The sequence below is a fragment of the Schistocerca serialis genome, chromosome 4 (assembly GCF_023864345.2).
Source record: "Schistocerca serialis cubense isolate TAMUIC-IGC-003099 chromosome 4, iqSchSeri2.2, whole genome shotgun sequence".
Classification (NCBI taxonomy): domain Eukaryota; kingdom Metazoa; phylum Arthropoda; class Insecta; order Orthoptera; family Acrididae; genus Schistocerca; species Schistocerca serialis.
In genome coordinates this window covers 605,680,353-605,693,055 of record NC_064641.1, presented here as the reverse complement: position 1 = coordinate 605,693,055, position 12,703 = coordinate 605,680,353, and the positions used below count along the sequence as shown (strand labels likewise).

At 39.8% G+C, this 12,703-nt stretch overlaps 1 protein-coding gene across 7 annotated transcripts in view; it reads right to left on the bottom strand.

Annotated features, from left to right (window-relative positions):
- The window catches only part of LOC126475403 (mucin-5AC-like), a 145,673-nt gene that overhangs the window by 107,029 nt on the left and 25,941 nt on the right, over positions 1–12,703 (bottom strand). The window contains exon 1 of one of the 7 annotated variants that reach the window (XM_050103242.1): positions 1,100–1,319. The exons of the other annotated variants lie outside the window; for them this stretch is intronic. The gene's annotated coding sequence lies outside the window, so the exon portion shown is untranslated. Of the gene's footprint in view, positions 1–1,099; positions 1,320–12,703 lie in introns of those variants that run through there. 7 annotated transcript variants of the gene reach the window in all.

Below are 12,703 nucleotides of genomic sequence, written 5' to 3'. Positions count from 1 at the left end.
AACTCTTTTAAAGAAAAACATTCATTTCAATTTAAAGATTATTTCCTATGCATTCCCTCCAAGAATCAAAAAAAATATATATATACGGCAGCATTGCACGAAGTTGCTTGTCGCGAGTCTGGGCTAGTCTGCGCGAGTCGACAGTAGTAGTCGGTCGGATGCAGTAGCGAGTGGACAGTAGTAGTCTGCGGGAGTCGGCATGCGTCGGCTGTGTGCTCTGCTCGCGACTCTTGTCAGGACTCTGGACGATGAGTATTGTTGTAGAAGGTAAAGAAGCATGCTTCGGCCATCGCCGGCGAAGCACACTCCTTACAACGGGTAACATAAAAATTATTGAGATCTTGGCTGAACTGATTTCAATAAAAGTATTTGTGATCAATGTTCCCAAGGCGTTACTGGGCCTCTGAAAGAAGAAATCAGTAAATGAAACAGAATCGTTTAATGACTGCAAACACCAAGCTCCGCAGATCTAGTATAGGATTATTTTCCACATTCTTGTTCAACTCTCGTTGAACTTAATTATTCCGACCCTAAAATTTGTCGATCGTCATGGATTCGACGAAGGTAAAAATATTTTGCAACAAAACACCCCTACCACTAAACTTTCCAGCCATTTATTTGAAATTTAATTACATTCTAAATCAGGATTACTCCATTTCAACATGTTGGAAACTGGTATTCTTTCCTAGAGGCTAAATTCCTTTCAACAAAAGTTCAGTCTTAACACTATGTAGAGAGTAGACACCCCTGATTAAAGTTGTGAATAAGTAGACAAAAGGATATTGTTTGTGGTGTGTGACTCATCCCATCACAATTTTCACTGGCGGAATCACTAAAAAAAAGGTATTTCACACACCTCTATGTGCAACTGTGCAAAACATAAGGTACAATACTGTCGGAACTTACGATAATTAGAAACAAGCCTATTATTATGTTGCACATAGCTTTAAAACTAATTCTACACTGACTAGAGCTTCGCGATATCATTTCACTGGAAGACAGACATTTATCAGGGATAGGATGAAATTTAGCACCTCTGTCTTTTCTGTTTTCTGAATAGCAAAGAACTACTGTGATCTTACTACGTAGGTGTGCTTACCGTGACAGTTGCAAACAGATGTAGTATACTGCACTGATGGACTGGATGGCTGCCCTACAGAAAACAATATCTCTGGGTCGAATGGTCGCCTTTTATAGGGGTTGCCCTCATCCAGGCAGAAAATCCAGGCTCAGTGCAACTGACTAACGGTGAATCAAATGTTCCCGGAATGGCCAGCGGTGACACAAGCAAGGCGCCGCTGACCTTCAGAGTTTTATGTGGGGATTGGACACGTGTGAGATGCAGGCGGCTCAGTATCGCGGTCTTCGCAGCTTTCGGCGCTCGACTATCGTTTCGGTTATCTTCTTCCGCGCGGTAATTGTGAGGCGGAAGCCAACGTAAACTTCCGCTCTGCAATTAGCTGGCAGCTACCGAAATTAATCTCGTATTTCCGTATCACAAAAGGAGCTGAGGGAAGATAATGTGTGCACCGCAGGCACGTACAAATATGTTTGACTACGCATCTGTGGTGTAACATAAATAAAGACGGAGATTTAGAAGTTTATAGAATAAGAAGGAAACATTATAAACGCTAGTCAGAGTAGAATGGTCTCCTTAATGGTCCTCCAGATTTGTGTTCTGTGATCTGTACAAACCACTTACAGAGAGGGCTAGGACGGTACCTTTGAAAAGCTACAACACATTTATTGCGTTATTCTTGTCCATTCGGAGACAGTGCATCGTTCGTTGCTGACCTCGCTGCTGACAGGACGCGTACAAACCACTGCGTACAAACCACTGCGAAAATAAATACGATAGCTTACGAAAGGTTATATTTAAATATATTTAGTGAAGGTGGTGCCCGGAGTTCGTAAACATTTAAGAACGACGTAGATCAGTTGTCAAGGAAAAAAAATTTTCAAATGTGTGTTAAATCTTATAGGACTTACCTGCTAAGGTCATCAGTCCCTAAGCTTACATACTACTTAACCTAAATTATCCTAAGGACAAACACACACACCCACGCCCGAGGGAGGACTCGAACCTCCTCCTGGACCTGCCGCACAGTCCTTGACTGCAGCGCCTTAGACCGCTGTCGCCAAGAAAAAAATGGTTCAAATGGCTCTGAGCACTATGGGACTTAACATCCATGGTCATCAGTCCCCTAGAACTTAGAACTACTTAAACCTAACTACGCTAAGGACATCACACAACACCCAGTCATCACGAGGCAGAGAAAATCCCTGACCCCGCCAGGAATCGAACCCGGGAACCCGGCTATGGCCAAGAGCTGCTAATACTAATTAATACCTCTTTATCCACAATCGGCTTCCATCTTCAGCTAACCAGTTGTCTTAAGTCATTTACAACAGCTTACACGTCCATGTTAAAACTGTGGCAGTGACGTAGGATGTATTTCATCATTTGATGTCATGGTTTTAATACTGCTCTGTAAGCTGTTGACAATGTTGAGTGGAATATGCTTTCTGAAATGCTCAGTATAGCAGAGGGGTAAACTGTAGGGAGCGTAAGGCTATTTACAACATGTATAAAAACCAAACGGCAGTTATAAGAGTACAGGGGCACGAAAGGAAGCGGTGTTTGAGAAGAAGTGAGACAGGGTTGTAATCTATCGCCGGTATTATGCAATCTATAGATTGAGTAAGGAGTAAAGGAACCCAGCGAAAAATGTAGAGCAGGAATTAAAGTTCAGGGAGAAGAAATAAAATCTTTTAGATTTGCCAATGACGTGGTAACTCTGTCGGAGACAGCAAAGAACTTGGAAGAACAGTTGAACTGTATGGACAGCGTCTTGGAAGGAGTTTGTAAAATGAATACCAACAAAATCAAAACAAGAATAATGGAATGCAGGCGAATTAAATCAGGTGATGCAGAGGGAATTAGATTGGGAAACGAGACAAAGTAGGTGATGAGTTTTGTTATTTGGCCAGCAAAATAAGTGATGATGACCGAATTAGTGAGGATATAGAATGTAGAATGCAACGGCAAGAAAAAGGTTTCTAAAGAAGAGAAACTTGTTAATATGGAATACAGATTTAAGAGGTAAGAAGTCTGTTCTTAAAGTATTTGTATGGAGTGTAGCCGTGTATGGTAGTGAAACATGGACGATAAGCAGTTTAGACAAGAAAAGAATAGAAACTTTTGAAATGTTGTGCTACAGAAGAATGCTGAAGATTAGATGAGTAAATCACGTAACGAATGAGAAGGTACTGAAGAGAACTGGGAAGAAAAGAAATATTTGGAAAACCTGACAAGAGGATGGATTCGGTTGATAGGACACATTCTGAGACATCAACAAGTTCGTATTGGAGGGAAGTGTGTGAGGTAGGTATGTAAAAATTGTAAAGGAAGACCAAGAGATGAATACAGTAAGCAGATTCAGAAGGACATAAGATGCAGAAGTTATTCGCAGATGAAGAAGCTTGCACAGGATAGAGAGCTGCTGCAAAGCAGCCTTCGGATTGAAGATCGCCACAATAACAACAACAAGCTATTGTAAATGGCGTCCAGTTACCCGATGATGATTAGAAGATCGGAACCAGTTGTGAATAAAGAAGTTTGTACTAGAAACTCTTGGCGACTGAACTACGCCGTTGTTTTTTTTTTTTTTTAATGGACGTTTGATACCACATCAAAGACACTGAAACGTATTAGCAAGATAATTTCACAAATATATGTGAAGTTTAGGTGAATAGCACGGTAGCTGTGCCTAGGAGACCTCACTGAAATGAAAGACCCGATATACGAATGGGATAATATATCGAAGAAAATTCATATCGTGGTCTTACCATTCATTATGCGTGTGACCCACGCGGCTCGAAATATTAAATAATGTCCTCTCTGTGGGTGAATATTCGTTCAAGATAAAATTTAAAGAACATCGCACATGCCATCATCGTAACCTCATTTATTCGACACAAAAGAGATATGCTATTGAATATAATGGTTGAACGAGGTTATCTACTCATCCCATAAAAGCTATTAACAGTCTATACACAAACGACGAAGTTGCTATAGATATGGGAAACAAAACCACAGAGTCAATGATCACCAACAAAGTGGTAAGACAAGGATTTTGTATTTCCTAGACGCTGTTAGATATACACACCGTCAGGTGGCTTGCGGAGTATGGATGTAGATGTAGATGAAGTGATCAGTAAATGGAAAATGGTGAATAAAAGAAAAGGAACAACTTTAGATCCTGTGTATAGGACAAAAGCAGGTCCATATGCCGATGTCCTAACACTGATTGCAGAAAATGAAGATGAGCTTTACATATGAGTCCATAAGTTGCAGTAGTAAGCATCAGACTAAAACCTAAAACGGTCTGTAAATGAAACGAAATGGATGACTTTTCAAGCCATACAACCTGTAAGACCAAATGTGATCTCGAAAAATAAAATCTTGGAACAAGTTATACGTTTCAAATATCTAGGTTGCGACATAACTTGTGAATACAACTATGACGTGGACCAAAAATTAAATATATCTACTTCCATATATGGAACAATTATAAAAAAATTTGCAGAATAAAGTCAGGAAACAAACCGAGTTGAAGTTTTCAAAATTGTAGGAGTATAAACCTTTACCTAACAACAAAAGGTCGTAAAAGGAATGAGAATATAAGGAAGTATTTATGAATATATAAGCTAAACGAAAAAATAAGGTAAAATAAGACAAAATGGGAGAAATAGGTAACCATATGAATGGAGTAACACTCACGATAAAGGCTATACAAGAAATGGAGTACAGTAACAGGCAGTTTGACTAATGTACGAAGTGAAGAAAAAGACGAAAGAAATATATGTTTCTATGTATATAGACTGATGTGGCACGTGAAAATTTGTACCAAGGCTGGGAATCGAACCCTGGTCTACCTCTTCCTAGGCGGGTGTGTTCACATAAACACACGGATTACCCTCTCTCTTGGATCCAAATTCTGTAGCAAGGTGGCTTAGTGGCTAACACACCTGCCTAGTAAGCAGAAGACCCGGGTTCGATTCCTGGTCTTGTAAAGTAATATCTGTATCAGACCAGTGAAATCTCTGAAATTGTGTCATTTCATATATAGATATATGTGCAGAGACCAAAAGGAAACATGTGGCATTCTCAGAAACAAACTGGCCCCATATTCAGCGACTCACAGTCCAAAAAAATGGCTCAAATTGCTTTGAGCGCTATGGGACTTAACTTCTGAGGTCATCAGTCCCCTAGAACTTAGAACTACTTAAACCTAACTAACCTAAGGACATCACACACATCCATGACCTAGGCAGGATTCGAACCTGCGACCGTAGCGGTCGAGCGGTTCCAGAATGTAGCGCCTAGAAACACTCGGCCACTCCGGCCGGCGACTCACAGTTCACCTTCGGATGTGTGCAACAACCCGACCGGTCTACCCTGATGCCTAGAAGAGCAGTTTTGAGAAAAATTCCTTCAGTCGACCCTCGTTTATCCGTCTCTCATTTATCCCGATATTCGATTCACCTTCATCGATTTTTTTTCAGTACAGCAACTGTACAGTATTTTATAAGCCACACTCGTTAAATTTAAATTTAGCCAACCACCATTCATTGATGCTTGCGCTGTCTCAAATAGCAAATTAACGTTGAGTTGTACGGTACTGTAATCCTCAGTGTAATATGACGTCGAAGAGAAAGAAGGTGGTAGTGATTACGAGCAAGAAGTTAGATATATTGCGTAGAATGGATAAAGAAGAGGTGTTGAAAAAAATGTCGCTGAACTGCAAAATTGTCAGAAGGAAAGGAAATTGAAGATTTTTGTTCCAAAATTACGTTTCCTGAGGATGGAGTTACTTCCAGTTGTTCATCTGCAAACGGTTACATTAGTGATGACGGATTATCTGAAGAAGTTGGCAGTCATTATGAAGACAGTATGACGTCATACAGAAGCAACAGCGTAGCTGCACAAAGGAATAGTTCATTTGGAACGCCATGGGAACTGTAGCTGAACTAATGTTGGTGAAACATCTACATGATTGTGGTGCACATAACAGCATATGTACTTGTCTAAAAAGAAACTAACTGGTTATTTCAGTGTATAAGAAGACTATTTTTTTTAATTTTACTTAAAACCTATGTTATCAGAATACGCAATTTGTGTGTTTAGTAAAAATAGATTTAATGTACGAGTTTCAACTTACTACATTATTTTCAGAATACACAAGACTATTATAAGAATTATATCTGATATTAATTCTAGAACAGCCTGCAAAAATACTGGTATTTTGACAACTGCTTAACAAATACTGCGTAATTCAGCTGCCGCTACTGATCGGTTTTATGCAACCTGCAATGCTTTCAAAAACCACGAGCTAGATCTTTATATTCTATCGTTTACCACGCGCAGACTATTAGTCCTACAGAAAAAATGAGCAGGACCATTTCGCAGGGAATTTAATGTATTTAAATTTTGGGCTATGGTATGTTTCCGCTGGAGTGCTTGCATTTGAAGGTCACCTTTGTGCGTTTTCCCTGAATAATTTGAAAACTGTGGCCTCTATCGAAAACGCATCCCAGTACAAAATTTAACTACATTAAATTTCCTACAAAAGTGTTCCGTTCATTTTTTTTCTGTAAGATTAATAGGTTGCGCATGGTGAGGGAGAGAATATGAAAACCTTGCTTGTGCTATTTGAAGTCATAGTGGCTTATATAAAACCCATAGCAAGGGCATCTGAATCACCCTGTCTATTGATTAATGTTTTTATTTGTTAACGATGTTTCTTGTTTGTCAAAAATAATGCAGTTTATTAACATTGTATAAGGACCAAAACAACTTTCGTAAGGAAATCAAGAGGTTAATGGTACTGCAGATACATATCTAACGACCTGAAAGCATGTTAAATATTTTATTGCATCTCAGACTGAAATAAAGAACTTTCTATAAGACAATTCATTTTTCGTGGTTGAAAGCCAGTTTCGTTGTCTCAGCCCATAAAGGAAAAAAGGAAGAGAGGAAACTGGTCGCTCTTAATGCTTAATATTAGCGCTGCTTTCAAATATTGCAATGTCTTTTGGAACATATTCAACTTTACTTGGTATTATTTCATTAATAGTTCATTTTCTCTTAATTATGACGAAACGGAATGTACTCTGAAACGAAATATCCTGTCTGGCTAAAAATATTTTGTTGTCCAAAGTAGGGGCCTAGATTGCCGAATCTGACAATCATCGTTCAGAATTTTGAGTCATTTCTATGTTCAATATTCCCTCTCGCACTATGCCTACTTTTCCGTATTCAACAGATGCTTTGCCTTACTAAACACACACACACACACGTGTTCATAATGTGGTCGATTTATATAAGATAAACGTGTGATAACAATGAAAGACTTAACGCTTGATAAATGACCTACAGTAACCGACAGTGTCTAAGAGTTAATAAGATTCTTCGAAGAAGCACGACAGCAAAATTATTCCACCTAGTATGCAAGATGTATAAGTCACACAAATTCCATCAGAATTCAAGAAGAATACAGGGTGATACAAAAGGTTCCATACAAATTGAACGAACTGATACAGTGGTTGAAGTACAACTTTGGATCAGGAATTTCTGGGCCAGTGAAAGCTTTGTAGTGTCAGGTGTACGAAGGACAATCGATGCACTCGCAACCTAAACCTCACAATACAAAAGGAACCAGGACAAGATTCTTTATGCTCACCTTTTGAACATACTTTAATCTAATCTGTTACCCTATATTTTAAAATTTTGAAAAAAGTGTTTATTGTCGTTAATGGATTCTTCTACCAGGTTCCATAAATGTTTTTCAGTTAGACTTCATCTAAAAATTTAAGTCTCAGTAGAAGTTATTTTCCCCAGTGAACGTCTTATTTAAATTTTTGAAGCTCAGGATCTTACACATCAATAGCTCTTTAAAAACAATGATTTGAGAAAAAGTCAACAAAAATTAACGAATTTTGTATATTTCAATTTTTTTAGGGCGGGCATAACGTACAACTAGTACAAGTTATTGAAAGTGAGCTGATATTGGTAGGACTGTGGTAAAAAGTATATTCATGTACTAGACCTGTCAACACATCAACGTCAGTACCTCTTTAAAAAGAATGCCGTAAATCTAAGTCAACGACAAGTAACGAATTTTGTTTTATTCTTTTATTTTTTGAAGGTGGGCATAAAGTCCTCCGTACGCCCCCCCCCCCCCTCCCCCTTGGTAAGGCGCACTATGGGAAATGCGTTGCTATTGTTAGGGTTAAGTTCTGGTAACATAATGTACTGTTTACTCAATAATGTCTTACATTTCAGAAGGTTTTCGAAATGGCGACCACCTCCTTCAGTACAGGTAAAACATCTTCGTAGAACACTTTGGCACACACTACCAGGCTTCGCACGAATCTCATCAGACGGTGCAAGTAACTCGGCGAGAAACGTTTGTTCGTCGGGAGTAGCTGTCACGTATACGAGGCTTTTGATCTGCCCTGACAAAAAGACCAGAAGTCATCAGAGTAAGGAGTGAGGTGGTTGTGCAATTGGGGCTCCCCTTCTGGCGTTACGACGGTTCGTCGATTTCGCGGAATGCAGACGGACAACTGATTCCGAGGCCTACTCAGTGACATTTTGAGTACTGAAGGGAGCCATTCCAGAGAAGTGACCCGAGCTGTTGACTACCAGTCTCAGCTCGCTTCACGATAATGCCCGGCCGCACACTGCCCAAAAAGATACAAGCATTGTTGCGTCATTTCAGGTGGGACGCTTTTGAATATCCGCACTGCAGGCAGGAGTTGGCCCCTGGTAATTTTCATTTCTTCACTCACATGAAAGAACGGGAGTGTATTTATTTGTTCACTCACATGAAAGAACTGAGTGTATCTATTTGTTAATGATGTTTGTCACTAGTGGTATATCTCTTTCTCGTCCAACGGCTCGGTTCATGGCATCGATACTAGGAGTCACAACCATCTTCACAAAGATTGAAAGTCACTTACTTTGGTCCGCAAAGTGTCGAATATAAAGCGACGTACATATTCAGTGGCTTGCCAGCGACCATAATAAACCTGACTAGGTTGTGAATGAGTTTTTTGGGAGTAGCGTAGGGGATTTGTTGGTGGCCAGCTCCTTCTGCTCCACTGGCGAACTTCTTGGAAGAGGCGACTGCTGTGTATCCATCACCAATAATATCAAATAATGTGAGTACACGTAAAATCTGACTTAAGTGCGATTTCCCTGCAGTAATGCGATGTATGTAAATAAATATTGTATGCTGACTTTTCTCTTTGAGAATCCATTGTTATAACAGAGTAAGAATTACAATATGCACCTCAGTGTATTTGAACATTTCCTCGTTTTGTGACTAATTTGTCCTTAACTTTCATTTTTTACTTACTCCATAGCCACGAGTGCCCTTTCACTTCCTGTCTGTGGAAGTTATGTAGCACATATCTTGTCCGCCACCGGTAAGTGAGTGGTCAGCGCGACAGAATGTCAATCCCAAGAGCCCCGGCTCGATTCCCCTCTGGGTCGGAGATTTTCTCCGCTCAGGGACTGGGTGTTGTGTTGTCCTAATCATCATCATTTCATCACCACCGACGAGTAAGTCGCTAAACTGGCGTCAAATCGAAAGACTTGCACCCGGCGAACGGTCTACCCGACGGGAGGCCCTAGACACAAGACATTTCCATTTATTTAGCATATATCTTTTCCTTTGTAAGTCTGTACTGTATGTTCTTGTTTTTCTGGCGTGTTCTACGTCCTTAAGAATGTCCTCATTATGGATCTATTGTACGAAAATCATCTAATGTAATCTAAACATCTTTCCTCCCAAGCCTTTGAATCCGGTCAAGAATTTCAAAATGCTCTGCCGGGTTCACCAACCTCGATGGATAGTATATTAAGCAAAGCGAATTTGTCAGCCTGTTAAGAGGTATAATAATGCGTTTGTATGAATGGTGATTGTGTAGAGAAGTAATACGGAGTTCTAGTACAACTTTTTTCTAATAAACTTGTTTGTACTCTTTCGTTAATTTGTTTACAGTTCAACGAAGTTTGCGTTCAGGTTAGCCTTCGTAAATAACGTTACATTTATGTGAATGAGACTCATATGTAGAGCAGTGTTTGTCATTAAGACGGTCAACTACTGCATTCCTTCAAGTTTTCTACTACTACTACTGTTATTACAAAGGAACACATAAATCAGACAAGAACGACAGATTTTCGATATCGAAAACAAAATTAAACAACGCAAAATCCATTGGTGTAACCATTTTGAGAGAATACAGCAAGACCGTCTGGGTAGTATCGACATGCACTACAAGCCCACTGGGTAGTGGTGCTGATTGTCCAAGGAGAAGATGTCTGGATTGCGAAACAGGCTGTGCAGCCTACTCCATGAAGTGAAGATGTTGATAATGGTCATTATTATTATTACTACAATAATAACTATAATAATTACTATTATTGTCACTGTTATTTATCGGCCTCCCGGTATACAAACACAGTCAGTCTAAACTTACTGGGTTGCCTGTCCTTTGAAAGCACCAATCTATCTTTTCTACATTTTCTGGGAAGTTTAAAACATAAATTGCACTGACATTGTTAGTAAGACATACGAAATATAGTGGCAAGTAAACCTCGATAAATCGAAATAGTAGTGCGATCTCCTGAAAAAAAAACTCGATAATTCGAAGAAACCATATGCGTTTTACTGCACTCGATACATAATAGCGCTTGTCAAGACAAACCGCCCACGGGGGCTCTGAACTACATGAAGAAGGGCGTCACGAATGGTTATAGGTTTTCTTCACTCACGAGAGAGTGTCATTGAGCGTTGAAAAACCTGAATAGCTACACACTGAGGTGTTCACGTCATCCTTCAAACTGAAGACGGATTTACTTTGTTCGTTTCAAAATGAAGATAAGATGTGTAGCAGCTATTTTCAAAAAGCATAGCACAAATAATTTTTTTTTCCTTGTGTGTAAATTACGATTATCTGCATGACTTATTACAAGTTTAATTTCAGTAAATTGATTTATCCTAACCTACGAATACTTTTTTATTGCCACAAAGAAAAACATATAGTTCAGAGAAAACAGAGCAGAAAGCAGAGCAGAAATAATTTTTTTTCCTCGTGTGTAAATGACGATTATCTGTATGACTTCTTACAAGTTTAATTTCAGTAATTTTTATAACTTAACCTACGAATACTTTCTTATTGCCACAGAGGGAAACATATATTTTATTTACTGTGAAACTATTCTGGGCTTAGATTCGCATGCCACAGTAAGATATCTGTCACCGACGTTCTGTGCACGGTTATCCGACATGACTAACACTACAAGGGCAACAAATAACAGCAGATCCACGCTACTTCCACTCCAGAAAGACCAATTACGGTAAAAATTCCCACTCCTTCTACCACAGCAGAGCAATAGTATCTTTTTTGTAAATTGTGAAGTAACACCATCGCCAATAGAGGGGTTGCGACTAGATACGAGCGGACCGTCGTCGGCACAGTACACCAGCAGAACCACAGGACGGTCTTTGCAACAGGGGCCGAAGCGTCGGTGACAGATCTACTACAATATGACGACCTTCTACACCCCGCAACCTTTCACGTTGACTGACTGTCCGCGGAATCCCACACACAAACATGCATTTCATTGTTCTTAATTTATTTTTCCTGATTTACGCGTAAAAGTTAACACTATTCACGTCACTTTAAATTTAATCGCTAACGTCAAATTTCTCCATACGCTTCCAACATTTTCATTTTCTTAATCTGTTTGAATCGCGCTAAAGACAAAAATGGTTCAAATGGCTCTGAGCACTATGGGACTTACCATCTGAGGTCATCAGTCCCCTACAACTTAGAACTACTTAAACCTAACTGCGCTCTGCATCGCGGTGTAGCTTGCTCGCCAGGTTTCGAGAGGGTGCGTTTCTGGATGAGGTATCGAATATATTGCTTCCCCCTACTTATAACTCCCGAGGAGATCACGAATGTAAAATTCGAGAGATTAGAGTGCGCACGGAGGCTTTCAGACAGTCGTTCTTCCCGCGAACCATACGCGACTGGAACAGGAAATGGAGGTAATGACAGTGGCACGTAAAGTGCCCTCCGCCACACACCGTTGGGTGGCTTGCGGGGTATAAATGTAGATGAACCTAAGGACATCACACGCATCCATGCCCGAGGCAGGCTTCGAACCTGCGACCGTAGAAGTCGCACGGTTCCGGACTGAAGCGCTTAGAACCGCTCCGCCACCGCGGCCGGCTGCTAAAGACAAAGAGAGTTCTAATATGCAATTTACTTTTATTAATCTGGACGTTTAGTCTCATGCATTCCAAAGACTGTTGGCCGATTGTCAACAATTTTCTTCTGCTTTGGTTTTCTAATCCCTCTGAAATGCACACCAATATGATAATTACTGAAGATCTTTGTTCCCGGATGTATCAAACTACAGTGTCACGAAATTGTTGACGCTGATTTTCTGCCGCTTATGGAATGTCACGTTTTATAATTTGTGAGTTATTTTGAAATCTCTACATTTTCTATTCTAGTGCACTAAGATTTTAATATTTTCGTTAGTTTTCATTTTCATAAGGATTGCTTCTGCGCTAATGTCATTTTTATTTTCATATGAAGTAAGCGAGTGCTTTTCCTC